The sequence below is a fragment of the Gossypium raimondii genome, chromosome 6 (genome assembly GCF_025698545.1).
Source record: "Gossypium raimondii isolate GPD5lz chromosome 6, ASM2569854v1, whole genome shotgun sequence".
NCBI classification, from domain to species: domain Eukaryota; kingdom Viridiplantae; phylum Streptophyta; class Magnoliopsida; order Malvales; family Malvaceae; genus Gossypium; species Gossypium raimondii.
Window position 1 is genome coordinate 22,962,173 of NC_068570.1, and position 18,994 is coordinate 22,981,166.

Here is an 18,994-nt window from a genome sequence, read left to right on the forward strand (position 1 = left end):
TTTTTATAGGAGAAGCAAAATTAAAATTAAATTATTTGCTTTTAATGGCGGTTTAAAAGCCACTCTCATCATGGCGGTGTTGCAACTTTTTTTTAATAATATAATCTATAAAATCTTCCAACTTTATTAAAAACAATTATTTCAGTCCCTTTTAATCATTACCCTATTTTTTTTAAAAACTTTAATCACTGTAAAATAATAAGAATTTATCATTTATTAATTTTGTTAAGACAATCATGTCAACCATTAATTATTTTTACTTTAAAATTTTCAAATTGTCGTAAATATCTTATTAAATGAATTTTTACTTTTAAGATAAGTAAAGCATACAAAGTTGTATTTACTTTACTCTTTTTATCTATCAGGAGATTACAATTTTTACTCTATGTTTCAATCTTTTTTTTTCAGTTTTCAGTATAAGTAAATAGCACAATCGTGGCTAGGGAACTATACTATTGACCTACCCAATTTTATTTTAGAAAATTTCGAGATCAATGATTAGACCATGCAAATTAGAAATAATTTTTCTTGGATAAAAAAGGAGATTACTTGATCCATTTACGTATTGCTCATGATCTATATAATAAACGAGGCTTCCTTTTCAAATCCATATCCCATTTTTGTGCAACAAGGATATGAAAATCCATGAGAAGCAACTGGGTGTATTGTATATGCTAATTGCCATTTAACGAATAAACTTGAGGATATTGAGGTTCCACAAGTAGTATTTCCTGATACTGTATCCACCAAGATATAGATAAGTTCTTTATATACTTTAAATTCTAATAGTCATTAGGAGTAGAGTTCTATTTCATTTATACTTTTTATGTCTATAAATATAGACTTTGGAGAAGCATTGTAGATTATTCCGATTAATCAATAAAATATGCTCTCTTTTACTCACTCATTTTCTTTATTCTTTACTCTCACTATTTATTTTATAACAAAAATAATATGTAAAATTTATTTTCAAAAAATAAAATTATAAAAATGTAGCAAAAATATTTTCTAATTTTTAAAAATTAATTAAGTGCTAACGTAGATGTCATTTCAAGAAAGTTAATGATTAATTTTTTCATTTATATTTGGGGTGATTTGACAAATAAAATAAGTTTAAGGGATAACGGAGGTAATAATTAAATTAATGGCTAAAATGTCCTTTTGTAAAATCGGAGGCAGATAGATCATTATGCCTATTTTTTAACACATACATTGATTGTCTCTTTGTAACTATACTATTAGGTAAATTATGGAAATATCTTTTGTAATTAAAAATAATAAAATGCACCTACATTGAGGTTTGAACTCACACTAATAAGATTAGTAAAACCTTAAAATTATCGGTCTACCGAAATTCATTTTAATGTTTTTATTTTAATATACACAATTTATTACTTTCATCGGTCGTATATCTAATTTACTCACAATTTAATCTAATTTTTTCTATTTTAATATTGTAAATATTTAATATTTTGTTATGATTAATTAGTTTCAAACCATATATTTCATTATTTATTGTACGTTATTTTCAAACACATTTCTATATTTTAAATATGTAATTTCCACATTCATATATGTGTAATAGGATTTATAGTTTTTTAATATATATTAATTTTTCTTCTTGAAACTCTAATTAAATTCAAAACTGAGCAATTTATAAGATTTCAACAAAAGGTATTGAATTTTTACTATTCAACTTAATACATTAGTATATATTTATTTTATTATTTCTTTAATTAAAATGCTCGTGTTTTAATTCTTAAAATATATAATTTATGTTTTAAATGCATAATGTGATATATGTATTTTGATTTTAATGCAATATTATATATTAAAATTTTATTTTAATTAAAATTTTCAAAATAGCTAACACTATTAATTATACAATGCACAAATAATTAAATTTAGTCGAGATAAAAATAACTCCATTCATTTATATTTCCAAATGTAACTAAAACCAAAATTTCATATTAAATAATGGTATAAAATTAAAGTTTACATATCATATAAATTTTTTAGAGTTTTGCTTTTAGGATACAAATCTTTATGCAACAAATATAGCCAATGAGCATCAGATTGTTCGCAAAAATTGAAGTACTGAAATCTTGAGTGTCCATGTTTGAGTCTCGTAATGCGAAAATATCATGTCATGTGTAAGTTATTTCTTAGATTTTTTTTTTTTTTTTTTTTGGTTTATGGTGAGATATATTTCAATTTTCTATATGGTTTGTGCTCTACACTAAATTAATTATAGTTTTTTTATAGAAAATTAATTATAATTATAGTTGCTTAAATATGTATTATTTGTGATCATATCATAATTCTATTTTGAAGAAAAAAATTAAATTGAAAAACTCGTTACTTTGATCCTTCGGGCTACCAGACTCCTCTACAAGTTTATATTATCGTCAAATTGAGTATAGGCTTTGTTTTCTAACTTGCATATAATTTGAGTTTTGAGAGGTGATGGGTTGATTAAGTTGGAGCACCTTGTTAGAATTTGCAATCACCTACCAAGAAGATGATTGTAATTTGCCACCTCAATCTATAACATGTAGGTCGTTGGGTGGGAGGCATGGTACCACTTGATCTAAGTATGGTCCATCTTGATGAGGTGTGTCCGTCTTTGTGAACTCATCATCTCTCAAGACACTTAGACTCTCTATAGAGTTTGGAGACAAAACCCCTATTTGTTCCAAAAACAATACCTACTTATTCAGAGAGTTTGACGGCTTCAAGAGATCAAAAGGTAGTTAGTACCGCACTAGTAGGCATGCCATTTTTCTACTGGAACTGTTTTGTACAAGTACTGGTCTGTTTTGGTATATCGTTTCAAGTTTATCAATATTTAGGAAAAATATTTAATATATAAAATGAAATAAATGAAATAATTTCAAATATAGAAATATTAATCAATTATATTAATTATCAATAAACTTCACCAATAAAATTTATTCATTCAATAAATATAAATTAAATAAGAAAAAATTATCTCACACATTAAACAACAAAATTATCTACAATATAATTCAAAAATCTACAGAAAGATCATCCCTTAATATATAAAATGGACATTTAATTAAAACATATATGTAACGTTGAGCAAAACTTTTAGAGATTTCTCATTTTATTTATTTATTTTGTTTGTTCGATAAATTCTTTAATCTTTTATTATTTATTAATTTTCTACTTTACTTTAGTTGAAGTTTAAATTTTAAAGTTAGTATAATAAAATAAATAAAATCGATAAAATAATATTTTTATATAATTTTAATATTATTCATGCATTAGTTGGCATATAATATTTTAGTTGGTGTAATCGTAATTAAATATAACAAACAAGTAAAACCGGCATAGACCAAAATTTTTACCGATACAAAAAAATATCTATTTCAAATTATTATTAAAATAATACGTACCGATTGATACAATCGAAATCGATGGAAACGAGTACATTAATCAAAATCCCTTGACCAAAATAAATTATAGCATTAATTACTTTTCACGAAAATTCTAAATAAAAATAATTGTGGATTATTTATTCACTTTATTCTCACTTATCATAAAAAAAATTAATTGTGCATTAAAATGTTTGGCACAATTTTAAGATTTTGTTTTGGAATTTAGCTAGTAAGTGGTAATGGGCATGACCAATAAGGCGTTTTATAATAAAGGCAAAATTAAACTATTCAAGATTTTTTGGGGCGTGTTATTCACGGATTAGAAGGCGCGTAGACAGTAGTAGATGGAGGAGAGAGCCCACAAAGACCTCGGTTGGTATCTGACGTGGGTTTGGAACAACTCGGTGGCATAATTATCCACCCACCTTAATAGTTTACCCCTGTACTTTTCTTTATTTACGGAAACACCCTGACTTTGGTTCCCGTGGCCGGGCTGGGTGACACGGTCAACCCTTTGACGCTTGCTTCGCTTGTGATTACACACCACGCATTGGCAAAGTCGAGAGGCTACTTTGATTGAGTCAAGTTTAATCCACTTGAAAAAAAAAATGTTTTTCAGAATCATTACATGAGTTTGAGAATTTAATCGATATTAAAAAAATTAATTGATAAAAATCAGATTTAAGTTAGAATAAATATTTAAATTTATTAAATTGTTATAAAATAAGGAGAGAGTGGAGAATAAAGAACTAAGAAAAAATGAAAGTAATAGAGAATATACTTTATTAATCAAAATGGGTGATTACAATGCTTCATCAGAGTCTCTATTTTAGGCATAAGAAGTATAAAAGAAATAGAGATCTAACTCTAATAACTATTAGAATTTAAAGTATATTAAAACTTTATATTGATTATGATAGACATCCACTTAATAAGATATAACACTCCCCATTGGATGTCCATTGGTAAATAACGTGCATCGTTAAAACCTTATTAGGAAAAACCTTGTGGGATAAAAACTTAATGAAAGAAAAAGAGTACACAATCTATAATACGCAAAATATGCTGCCTCATTAAAAACCTTACCAGGAAAACCAATGGGACAAAACCTCAGTTAAGAGAAAAAAAGTGCAACACGTATTTATTCCCTCTCATGAAAACATCACATATTTTCTTATATTCTACGTATTCAATCTTGAATACTAGTTTTTCAAATGACTATTTTAATGTATTCGATAAGCATTTATATTACCATTCTTATAAAAGTCATGAGTGAGGGAAATTTGGGGAAATATATTTTGATCTCTTTAGGAGTTTCAATAATAATCATAGCAAACTTTAATCATGATCCTTCTATAAAAACACAAATAGGTATTTTGGATCATTTTATAATCCTCCTTCAATTACTCAAATTTACCACATATGTTCAAATTATTTCAATTCATGTAAATGAACAATTTCTCAAGAATTTCAATATCCTTCTAGCATCCTAAATCCTTCAAGGATTTTAATATAAACTTTATTATGTAGTAATTCATAAAAGGTTGTAACAATAACCATTAGACGCAAGTTAAATCTTTTATGAATTGTCAATTTAATAATATATCTAAAGGTTATTGCATCCACCACAAAAGAATATTATATCTTTTCATAATCAATGCCAGGACTTAGCGAAAAATTTTATATTTTTATTTTGCTTTTGCAAAACTACTTCAATTGCACCCTTATTGGCTTTATACCTTTAGATATTTAGACTACTGGTCCAAAAACTCCACGAATTTAACTTGAGTTGTGTCTTTCTATTTTGATCAATTTATTCCATATCTATATTTCTCAATAGATTTATTCAAGATCCTCCTTTTATTTCATTATTTCAATAATAATATTGCATGCAAAATCATTGTAGACCATTTTTATTATTCGGTTCCACATTTTCTCTAATTGGCATAACTTATCGAGATCTCTTATTTTCATTATTTCAAAATTTAGTTTCAGGTACCTGAACCTCTTCTGAAGTTTTACTTATTAGTTATGTCTTGAGCCTTTTCTGGAGCACCCGCCTCCACTATATGACCATCTAGAAGAATTTTTATCTTTGGAACCAATCAATCTATTATTTATTCTAACTGATTGTCCTACTGAGACTTTGATTCAAATTAAAATATTAGATGATATATAACACTTGGTTATTCTCATTAAGTTTGTAAATACATCTAACAGTTAACTTGTAATGAGTTATCCTTACTGAACTTCTGGTTCAAATTATTCTCCCCCTAACTCATTACAAGTTATTATTTCTCTCCCCCTAATATCGGGAAAACTATAGAATCAAAATTATAATCACAAATAATGCCATAATTGAATCTCGAATACATTCAAAACATCTAATAATATAAAGAAACTTGTAATTAGTATATATTCCCAACTTTCTTTGAGGATTCGCCCATCTTTGTGCATTGTGGTGGAGCAATTGGAACATATACGCACATACAAAAATTCAAAGATAAGAAATATTTAACTATTGATCAAAAACCAATTGTCATGGGGAGTATTTATAACTTATTGGCTCGATGCGTACAACACGTAAATCAATATAACCTCATGCTGAAATAGGAAGTTTAGTTCTCATAAGTAATGGTTTAGACATTATCAGAGGCGTTCAATCAATAATTTCTCTAAACCATTATGCGCAAACTTTTACAAAAGTTTTTCAAACTCAATCAATAAAAGATTGAGATATAGACTTATCAGTATTAGCAAGATGAACTGTCTAAATTGCATGATCTGAAATTAATTATTTAAACAAGCAATCTTGCAAACGGCAGGTTGCAAATTGATAATACAAATGTGATTATTTTGTAGATGTATCTACCAAAATCATATAATATCAAACCATCCACATGGTGGATGAATGGACCCATATTCGTTTCAGAAATGCGAGACATTAAATCTCAACTTTAGCTAGTGAGTTTCTAATAATCAATTTTCATTGAGAACAAACAACATATGAGAATTCTTTTAAATTAAAGAATCTTCTAGTTCTTTAATAATTGTCCATATGAATTCTTAATTAATTTTAGCATCATACATGATCCAAGATGGTCTAACTGATCACGCCAAGTAGTAAATGTATTTGTATAAATAAACTTCTGGTTTACTTTAACTTGTGTTTCAATTGTACTAAATTGTAATAAATTAATAATTTTACTATCATTCCTTTTACTTTGTATCCACATATAAGTGCTATTATGACATTTACTAGTAGAAATGTCTAAATCAATGTGGATATTATAATCTCACTAAGTCAACAAAATAAATATAATTTCCAAACAATTATATGCAATATTCGCCTGTGGAATACGCCAAAATCTTCAAATATGTAATTTTTTTGCAACTTCAGTGCATCCAACCATAACAAACTTTAGATAGAATTATCATATTTTACTGCTCATAAATAGATCTTTCATAGTAAAAAATTTGCTTCCAACCCTTTAATGGGGATGATGACAAAATCATATCACAAATATTATAAAATAAATATAAATTAATAACCCAATCCTCTCTTTTCATCCTTTCAAAATAGATATTTATAGCAATAGTGATTCATATGAAATATAATATTTTCCTCATTCACAATCTCAATATAAGAACAATTATAAATATATTTTAAAACCAATGGATTAATCATCAAAATACATTAATATATTAGCTCTTCCGAGCTTTACCTAATTTTGTACTACCAACTATTGGAATAATATTTATTTGTTTTAATACCAAATAAGATAAATATTTTCTATATGTAATGATAGAATTCATTACTACACTCTCATATCCTTCCTCAAAGAATATTAATAGAAACAAAATATTTGGGCAAACACCACATATATGACCAATAATCTTTCATATCACATTGATAACATAAGTTATCTTTACCTTTTAAAGAGTTATCTTGAGAACTCTCATTGTTCTCTTATTTATTACTATGTTCCCACTTTTAGTGCTCCATGATTATATCTTTTATTTTTTTATGTTTGCATTCACTTCAAGGAATGTAACAAATCTAGTAGGGCAGACTTCTAAACACCTCTATTGATTTTTTATTTCATAATCACCATCGTAAACATACGTGGATTTTAAATCAGAATCTATCCATTCATATTGTCATGATTAGTCTCCAATTATAATAAACATGATATAATAAATAAAATATATCTGAAGATCTTTAACATCATCGTCATCACCATGATCCATTATGAGATTGAATCTTTCAACATCCTGAAGATGAAGTTGTAAGGGTGAAAGTTTAAAATGAAAGAGGAATTGGATTTGGGGGATGACTTCGAAAGATTTTAAAAGAAAAAAAAAATAGAGAATCATCGTGCTAATGACGTGTTACAAAATAAAGAAAGATGGAGAGAATAAAGAACAAAGAAAATATGAAAGCAATAGAGAATGTACTTTATTTATCAAAAGGGGTGATTACAATGCTTCATCAGAGTCTCTATTTATAGGCATAAGAAGTATAAAAGAAGTAGAGATCTAATTCTAATAATTATTAGAATTTAAAGTACATTAAAACTTTATCTTGATCATGATGGACATCCACTTAATAAGATATTCATAACATAAATGAAATTTTATATTATTATTTATTTGTGTTTATAAAATTAGGGTTTGACAAATAATTCGATTGTTATAATACTGAAAAACTGAATTGTAGGTCCAACATATTCACCTTTGAATTTGATGAATGATCAATTGATATTAATTTAGGGTGCATTTGTTTTACTGAAAAATGTTTTTGCATTTTTGTGTTTGTTTCATGAAAAATAGCTTGTTTAAAGGAAAATGATTTAGAAGTCAATAAAAATAAGTCTCTTTTCTTGTAAATTTACTTACCCTTTTGAGAAACGTAAGTCATTTTTCAAAAATAACTCTTTTATGAGTAATTTTATTTTTATATAAAATTAAATTGAATCAAGTCTAATATTTTTATATTGGTAATAATTTTTATTTGATTTTTAAAATATTAAAATATTAATATCAAATATTATAATATTCAATATTATTTAAAATACATGTTAAATTATTTATATTTAATAATATAATTTATTATTAATAAAATTAATTATTTTAATAAATTATTTAATATTAAAGTTTTATTTTAATTATAAATTTTAGAAAATAAAAAATTATATTTTAAATAATATTCTTAATACATTATTGAAAAAATATTTATATCAATATTTTAATAATAAATATATATTACAGTTTATAATTTTTTAATAATAAATGTTTATAGTATAAAATATGAATATTTTAATTAAATAAATATAGTTATTTGTTTAAATCATGCTTAACTTTATTTTTCCTTCCAATTCAAATGTGTCACAATTCACTCTCATTTATGTAATATATATAATTTAAATTAAGTTTTAGTTATGCATTGTTTATTATTAAGTTTATATATGATATTAATTATTATAGAATATTAATGTATTATAAAATAAATTTTGATTGTCAAAAGGAAATGCTACTAAAATATTTTGTAACAACTACATTTATGTTGTGTTTATTTCAATGAAAAAACTTTAAAAATATGATTTCAAGAAAATTTACCAAACAACGAAAATATCTTACACATAATCATCTAAACACTAGAAAATATCGGTTTTCCGAAAATCAATTCTTTTTCAGAAATCATTTTTTGGAAGTTGTTTTCAGTGAAGCAAACACAACCTTAATTAAAATATGATTTAATTTGTAATTCTCTTGGTTTATAAATAGTGCCCAATCTTTTTAAGTATCTTAGAGTTCCCCTCTTTCATAGTCATGTCAAGCACAGTACTATTGATTTTATCCTAAAGAAGGTTTGAGAGCATCTAAGTGGTTAGGACTAGACCTATCCATGGGCCGGGCCGGGCCGGGTTCGGGCCGGGCCCACAAAAAAATTTCAGCCCATTCACTAGGCCCGGGCCTACCCGCCCAAAATATGGGCACGAGATTTTGCCTGAGCCCGCCCGAAGAAAAATATGGGGCTGAGAGCTACCTTACCGGCCCGTTTTTAATTAAAATTAAAATTATTTTTTTAATAAAATTAAAACTAATTGTTATTAAAATTAATTGTTAGTAAAATTATCAAATTATTAATTGTTAATTGTATTAATTGTTGTAATAAAATCTAACATTTGATTAGTAAATTTATCAAATTATTAATTGTATTAATTGTTGTAATAAAATCTAACATTTGATTAGTAAATTTATCAAATTATTAATTGTATTAATTGTTGTAACAAAATCTAACATTTGATTAGTAAAACAAACTTGATGTTTTATTATTATTATTTTGTAACACTAGTCAAGGAAATGAAAGTAAATAAACTTAAAATAAAAACTATTATATTTTAAAATAAAATATATATATTTAAAATTTTTCGGGCAGTAGTCTGCCAAAAAAATCTTGCGAGGTCTGCCCATTTTTAAATGGGCCTAAAATTTTACCCAAGCCCATATTTCGGGCTTATATTTTTACCCAAACCCTCCCATATTTCGGGCGGGCCGTCGGGCCAGGCCGGGCCGCCCGGCCCATGGACAGGTCTAGTTAGGACGTGAAGCTACTTTCGATGGTAAGGAGAGTTACTCTGGCGAGAGCAGATTTACTTTTGATTCAAAATTATTTTATTCAAACTGCTTAAATCTGTTTAAATATTTTTCTGGTGATTGAAAGGTTAGTTCAACAGTTCATATGGGGTACTACAAGTATGGATAGAAAATATCCCTTGTTAATTGGAGGTTATGTTGCCAACTAATTGATCGATGGGGATTCATCTTAAGAAGGTTATGTGATCAGAACACCTCTTTTCCTTTGAAAGTGGGATTTAACTTGTTGAATAATGGAGATGCTCTGTGAGTAAGGATAATGTGCGGTAAATATAGAATGGGGGATGGATGCCTAGAGTCTATTTCAAGGTCGAACTAGTCTTTTGTTGGAATTTGGTGCCTTTAGTATAGTTGTTTCGTCATTATGCTTGTAATTTTTTGAACAGTTTAATTAATAAAATCCCATAGTTAAAATTATTATCTTTTGTATATTTTTCCTTAATAATTTTTTTTGTATGAAAAGCAAAATGTATAAGTAAATATTGACTCATTGAAGACCTAACTCTTAATTAATATTAAGTTACATTGTGTGACCAGATCATGATTTGAAAAGACAACTTATATTAGTAGGTAATCTAAATAAACCTTAATATGAAGAATCAAAACTGAGCAAATTGATTCAAGAGACTATTATGTTGTCTATCAAGTCCAATTCGGGAGATACTTTATTTTGGGTATCAAAGCGGATGACTCCAAGAAAAATAGAGACATATATGCGATTGTCTAGATTGACAATGCATTGGATAGGACCCGAGTTGAATTCATCCTCAATGGATCTATTCACTTGTGACATTCATGATGTGACTTATCTCAATTTTGAATAAGTAATTGACTATGTTTATATAACTCATATACTTTGATATATATTAAAAGATTGAGTTCATCCTGAATCCGTTTACGGATTTATTCACTTGTGACATTCATGGTGTGACTTATCTCAATTTTGAGTAAGTAATTGACTATGTTTATGTAACTCGTATACTTTGATATATTAAAAGCTTGAGTTAAATTGGTAATAGAGTTGAAAGTTGGTATGTTTGATATACGACTTATGTATGACATAACTTTACTTACAATGGTGAAATTTATAGCCTGATAAAGGGTAATAATATCATCTCATTGGCATTACATGGTTTATGAAAAAGAAATGTGACAACGAGTCATTTTTCTAAAACAAATGATTTTATTACTATTTGTTAGTAATAAACTTTTTCATGGTAAAAAATGTAATGATTACTATGAGATAAAATAGGATCATATTGATCTGCCGTAATTTGATATGTCAAATTAGGCTCTCCATTACACTTGATGAGCTTATTCTCGAGCAATTTGAAGGTATTTTACGTGTTTTTACTTAGTTTTAGTTCCTTTCTTTAATAAGTGAATTAGTGTGTTTTATGTTACTTTTGAGACCCGAATTGGCCAAATGCGCCATAAGGATCTTAATGGTTGATTGAGTGTTGTAGGGAGTTAATAGTGGTTCGGACATGAACAAAAATATCACTTAAAAGGGGGTATCATGATATCGAAGCATGAAAGTCGTGATACCCTAAATAGTGCTGAAATGAAGAGGATTGAGGCCATCTACAGTGGTATCGCGATACCAGCTATAGGTATCGTGATACCTAACCTTCTAAGACTCCCTCATTTCAAGACTGATGTGAGTATCACAATACTAAACCATGGGTATAACGATACCTGACGAGAGGAGACAAAAAATGATTACAAGGGTAGTCCTTGTCCAACTTTAACACCAATCAAATTTAGACGTTGAGGGGCATTTTGGTCACAAAAATTGGGTTGTAATAAGATTAAAAGCCACTTTTGGTTGAGAACTAAAAGGGGTGCTTTAGCTTTTAGGTTTTCTTTCATATTTTTAGCTTAGGTTTAAAGTAGTTTTCTTCACCATATTTTTAGGGTTTTAGTTAGAGTTTTTCCTGGTTTTTCCTAGTGTTAATGGTAGTTAATTAAGTTAGTTACCACTGTAGCTAGGATTTATTTGCTTGTTTAGTACCTTAAACTCATTGTATTTTCAGTTTAATCCTTAGTATTAGTAGAACTAAGTTTTATTTTAGTTTCATCATTAAAAATATGATTTTTAAGTGTTCTTTTACATTTCCTTTGCTGCCATTTTCATTACTTTAAGTTTTCCCAGTAAAAGCCCAAGCTTTCTTATTTTTATTGAGTTTACCATCTATGCATATATTGCAACACGTCTACACCTGATCCGCTCGTCGGGACCGAGCACTGGAATGTTACATTCGTTGCCAAAGCAACTTTATAGAAATTCAGTTCAAATACTCTTGCTAATCAAGTTAATAGAAAAATTTGTAGTTAGTATTAAGTTTATAAATTACATTCCAAGCTCTAATCGAGTTTTTGTTAGCTCTATTTAAGTTTATTCCTCAAATCTTCCTCTATTCTACTTCTAGCAAAGAATGATCCTTTTCACTAAAAATTAATTATCTTTTAGTAAATGTCTCATAATATATTTTAGTTTGTTTTCCTTGAAAATAGACTCATTAAGCTTTTATTCATAAAATTTCATCACCTAAATTTTTTGAAAATTTATTATGATTTTTCAAAGTTAGACTAGGGATCCCAAATCATTCGACCTAGTCTTACAAAAGTTATTATATCTCATAATATAAAATTCCATTGTTTACACAGTTTCTTCTATGCCAAACTAGACTCAATAAGCCTTAATTACATATTTGATTCAACTTATAATTCAATTTCTACAAATTTTGGTGAATTTTAAAATTGAACCATTGTTCTATCCATAAACCTGCTTTTATTTGTTTTAGTGATAATGTTATTTATTTATTTATTCTTTGCATTAACTTTCATTTAACCATACATAGTCATTATAGTTTTGATTATTATTCAATTTAGTCATTTATATTTATATATTAATTTCATATTCATTTCGTACCTTGAAGCTTCTCATAATACAAATCATATTTTTCTCTTTCATTTGAAATTTGATGTTCCTATACATCATACTTCATAAATTACTTTCCACCTCTACCATTTCAATTAAAATTTCACATATCATGCATTTTGGTTATAACATTTTAACACAACTCATAAAAATAAAAGTAAAGTTAATATGAAAACTTGCCTCTTTTGGCAAGAATGCCTTCTCTTATGCTTTTCTTCCATTTCTTTCTCAACTTCATCACTATCCTTCTCTTCTCTTTTAATTTTCTTCACTTAAATTTACTAGTTTCTTGCTTCTAAATTATGGAACTTACTCTTTAGGATCTCTACTTTATCTTTCTTCTTTGTTGCCTATGGAAATTTCCAAGAATTTTGGGTGAAATAGATTTCATAACAAAGGACTAAATTGTAAAGAAATCAAAGTTTATCTCTTCCTCCATTCTTCGTCAGGTTGGAAAGATAAAGAGGTTTTCTTCATCTTTCCTCCCTTTTATATCAATTTTTTTAATTAAAATATTAATAAATATCTAATTAAATTATATTAATATAATATTTTTTATTTAAAAAAATCACAAAATATCACCAACATAATCATTACATTCTAGAATTATCTCTTTTCTAATTGACCATTTTACCCTTTATGATCTTTCAAAATTTCATCCTTGAATCATCACTTAATTGGGTAAAATTACAATTTAGTCCTCCTATTTCTTCCACTTATTCAATTTGGCCTTTATTAATCCATTTCCTTATTTTCTAGACCCTTTCAACCTTAAAATATTTACACTATTGACCTTTCAACTTTTCCATATTTATACTTTAAGCCCTCACATGTTAAATATTTACACTTAGACCACACAACTTTTCATATTTCTATGATTTAGTCCCTAACTCAAATTAATATTTTACAACATACTTATTATTTTTATTTTTCTCTAACATCCCTTATTTTACATATATTGTGTGATTATTAGGTTTTGTTTGCTTGAATCTAGTTATGGGTAACTAAATCTGAACAACAAGACTTGAGGGTTGATTGTCAACAAGAGATAGAAGTCGAATAATTGAGTGAAGTGTTAAGCATTATTGGTGAAATATCTGATTCTATTAACACGATTGTGGAAGAGCCGTCATACTTTACGAACATTTTAGAAGAAATCCCACACCATGAACCAACTGAGGATGTGCCTTAACAAAGGAATATTCAAATGAGAGTGGAAGATGAGGTTGGGGTACCTTATTTTTCAAATGAAATTGAGTTTGTGATTTCGAAATTGATGGTTCCTTGGAAAGTGCAATGGAGTGGATTTGATTTTAGTGAGAAGTGGCTCCCAATGTACATATGAAAATGGTCTAAGTCGAGACAAGATTGGTATGTTCACTTGCGAAAAGAGGCCCTTATCAATTCGTTGATAAACAAATGAATAGTCAAAGTTTCTAGGTCATCGCGAAAGTTTCATTTCAAGGGTGTGACGGATCGCCCAAAAAACCATTCCTTAGATTTACCTTTATGCAGTTGGCACTTCTTTTGTAAATAATTAACTTTTTAAGCATAGACTCCATTTAATTTTCCTACTTAGTTTTAGGTTTAAATTTGTTGCATTTTGGATTTTTTGACTTTAGGGGGTTAGATTTTATGTTTAGAGGGAGTTAGGATAAAAAATTTGGGAAGTTTTGAGAAATGTATAGCGGTATCGCGATACCCCAAGAAATTTTAAGGGGATGCCAAAAAACCTTTGGATATCACGACATCGACCCTTGGTATTGCGATATCCTAAGCAGTTAAAAATAATTAAAATTTTAGCAAAACTCCTAGTGGTATCGTGATACTAAACCCTTGGTATCGCGATCCCTGGGATAGTTTCAAAATTTGGGGGCCAAAAATTTCAAGGATATCGCGATACCTACCCTAGATATCGCGATACCCCTATCAGATTTTGCAAAATACCTTGTTTGGGTATTGCGACCCACGTGTTTCTCATATTAAAGCTCCCCAAACACCTTAACACACCCAAATTTCCTCATTTCTCAAATCCTAAATCCCCAAAACCCATTTACTTTTCATTTTTCTCTAAAGTTTCTTCTTAATCTCTTAATCTTTTAGTGGTTGCTTTGTGTTTTTGGTGTTTTCTTTGTTCTTTTCCAGATTTTTTTTTGCTTACTTTGGAAAAGGAACGACCTGGTTAGTTTTCATTATCAACAATCCTTTGAGGTTAAAAGTTCCAACTTACTCTTGTTGTTAAATTATTTTTTGGTTACTTTGCATGTTTGGTTGTTGTATGTGTGAGTTGTTAAGAACTTAGTTAGTGTTGATTTTTTGTTGTTGAAATTGTTGATTAATTAAGACTAGTTGGTTAGTACTTTGATTTCCTACTTGATTAAAGCTAGAGAAAATTCTCATTTCAATGCCACCTAGACAATCAAAATGGACTAGATCCCAACCAAAACCTCCTCCGCTACTTGAGATTGTTCCGAATAGATTTACATCAAAAGAGGCTGAAAACTTCTTGTTATCAATTTTAGGAGGACGCTCATCCTTTAACGTGAGTTTGAGCCGACCTCTTATCAACCGGAACCTCCTCCACCGCTGGAGATTGTTCCGAATATATTTACATAAAAAGGCTGAAAACTTCTTTTTATTGATTCAAGGGTGAATGTTCATACTTGAACGTGACTTTGACCCAACCTCTTCACTTTGCGAAGAAATTTAGGACTTAATTCGCTATCATAGGTGACAAGATTTTTGCCTTGTCCCGAAATCCACTGCAGTTATCTCGATTGTTTTAGAATTTTACACAAATTTAAAGTTTACCGACGATAACTGGGTGACAGTTCAGAAACAAGAGATAGACATCTACCTTACGCTATTAGAGAATATTATGGTGTTGCATTTTTATGATATAGACGACACTGAACTAATGGATTTACAATTTTATCATAATGTTGATATGAACATCATTCTCGCATATCTGACTAAAAAGAGAAGGAATGAAAACGGGAACAATATAAAAATTTTCCTCTATCTTTTAATCAACCTATAATGTTCCCACTTGCCAAGATGTGGATTTAGTTTATTTGCACTCGTGTTAGTCTTGTGCTTAACACTAACACGGTTAACGCTTTCGAGTTGTACTGTTGTTTTCGATTTTGCAGCGTCAACAAATTTATCTCAGGATATGGATTAATCGAGAAGTATATTAACACCCCAAACCTGGCCTAAACTTTATAGCCGAATTTGGAAATGTTACGAAGAAGAGTTATAAATTTGAACTTTCTTTTTCTAAAATCATCGTAGATCTTTGTTACTAAAAGAGTCCACTTGTTTAGATAAACGAGTTGTTATTCTTATTATTTAAATCCGTCAATTTTTTGCGTTTACATAACAAATCGAATAATTTGTAGTGGAAGTTCTTAATACGATATATTTTGGAAAATCGAGTTTGTTTTCTCGAAAATGGTTGATTATATAAAATAGTTGTTTTCGTGAAGTCATTTTATCAAACATCATGCTAGAAAATCGAAATTAAAATTCAAATTCAAAATGAAACCCAACAGTCCAAAGAGTCCATAATTTACAAAACTCTTAATCCAGAATTGTAAATAAGTTTAATTTAAGCAAAAGTGGTTTACGGAAGATTGGACGTAGCCGAGCTCCTGTCGCACCGACCCGCCTAAGTCTGAGGGTTACCTGAAATTATCAGACAAACATAAAGTGAGTTTTTATAACTCAATGTGTAACTCGCAAGAAATAGAATCTCAAATCCAGTTACATGGCATATTAGAAATAGACTTATTTCATAAACAGAATAAGAATCATATCAGAATAATACATATACATATATAATCCTACCCCCATCCTCTACACCAGCTTCGACCATCCCAACATACCACGTGGGGTATAAAACACCCACCCATCCCTACGCATCGCTTAGTGTCCATACTACACTTTTCAGAATAATCACAGATGTGCTGCCGGTATAATGGTGAGATATCGCCTGACACAGAACACTTCCTCCACATAATACATATCCCACCCCATAATCATACATAAATAGAATATAATAGATTTTTGAATATACATATCATACATACTCGTATAACAGAAGTAGAACATGCATTGTACATAACAGATCATACATGTTAAACGTTATTTACGTCAAGATTCACACTATCAAACTAACAGATTTCATGCTTAATAGCTTATATAAACACATACCGACCCCACGGAAGGCCCACAGTCAATCAGGACAACGTGTACGACCCTAGGGAAAAATTATAAAATTTGGGTGCACATGCTTGTGTGGCCCACACGGCCCAAAATGGCCTAGACCGTGTGTCACACACGGGTTGTCACACAGCCGTGTCTCGCACATGGCCTAGCACACGGTCGTATGGTGTCAACAGGTCCCAATTTCAACTTTTACCGTTTACTGTTTCTTAGGTTTCTCGTTACACACATGGTAAAATCTGATTTAGAATCAACAATCGAGTATTCTGGTACCTAAATTGACGATTCACATGAGTTATTAACCAAAATCTCAACAAATCCAAATGACAATCATTAACAATCCCCCCAAAAAACACGAAACAATTACCATTGATCGCGGACAGCACTCACACAACTCCTGATTCACTGGCAGATTATTTGCTTCGTGAGCTTTACCTAAAAGCAACCAATTGATTAACATTCATACAAAACGCACCACACCTCAACACCATCGAAAAACAATGAACAAAATTCTATATTACAAGAGGAGGAGAACGAGACTTACACCAACCAAATAGCAATCATTAGAATTGAACCCTCTACCGATTTGAATAACAAGAACAAGAGAAATAAGGCACTTAAGACCAAGAAAAAAAGAAATTTCTTTCCAAGATTTCACGTGTAGAATGGAATAAGAAAAAGAAAATAAAAAATGTGAGGAAACAAAAAGAACGTGAGGAAAAATGATAAGGATTTTTGGGTATATCAGATTATTATTATTTTTCAAATAAAAGTCATTATAAAATAAATAAATAAAAATATAAAAATATAATCCTAACTAACCACTAACCCCCTAACTCCTCTATCTATCCAACCACCTCTTAGAGTTTGACTCAAACATTACACCTGAAACCACAATTAACAAAAACTACACAACGACCTTCACCAAAACTCGAACTTGCGACCCACACCTTACACCCAACTCCTCCAGCCACCGAACCAAGCACTCAACTATGAAAAAATTTAACAAATCCAACTTAAGATTATTGGGGCGTTACAAGTGTGTGTAGGGGGAGCAAGGTCGACATCTACTCCCTCAGCTAATTACAGATTTATGCCATAAGGTGGGATTGAAGATGGATCCAACTGAGCAATTCCACCGCATCACGCGAAGCATTATTGGAGACTCCATGCTCCTTTAGTTTTGAGAGCTGTAGAGAAAATAGACTCAGGAGTGGAACTAGTGCCACAAGCATAAAATGGAGATGCCTTCGACACTCAAGAATAAAGCTGCTCCAAAGAAGGCCATTGGAGGTGCACAGATGCAACTAGAGTTTCTTGAGCAACTATGCTATAACACTCACATGTTTCAGACAATGAAGCCGTATATTGATCATTACGCGACTTAACACGGGTTGTTGGATTCACAGTGGCTGGTGAAACCAAGATCTGTATCTGCCAGAGAAGAACAAAAAAAAAAGAAGGAAGAGAAGAAGAAAAGTAGGATGAGGAGGAAGAAATTGAAGATAATGACCCCGAGTCATACTGGGACGAATGTGAGGTGATGTTCACTTTCGAATGTCCCTCCACGAAGGAGGTAGTCTTCCATGACCCTAGCGAGGATGAATTGTAACACCTCTAACCCGTCTCGGTCGCTAGATTAGGGTTACATAACATTACGATACGAATTGGAACATTTAATTTCAAACAAAAACAATTAAACAAATTAATTGATATCGTTTAAATAATTTATTTTAACAAAAGTAAAAATGCACTTACGGGC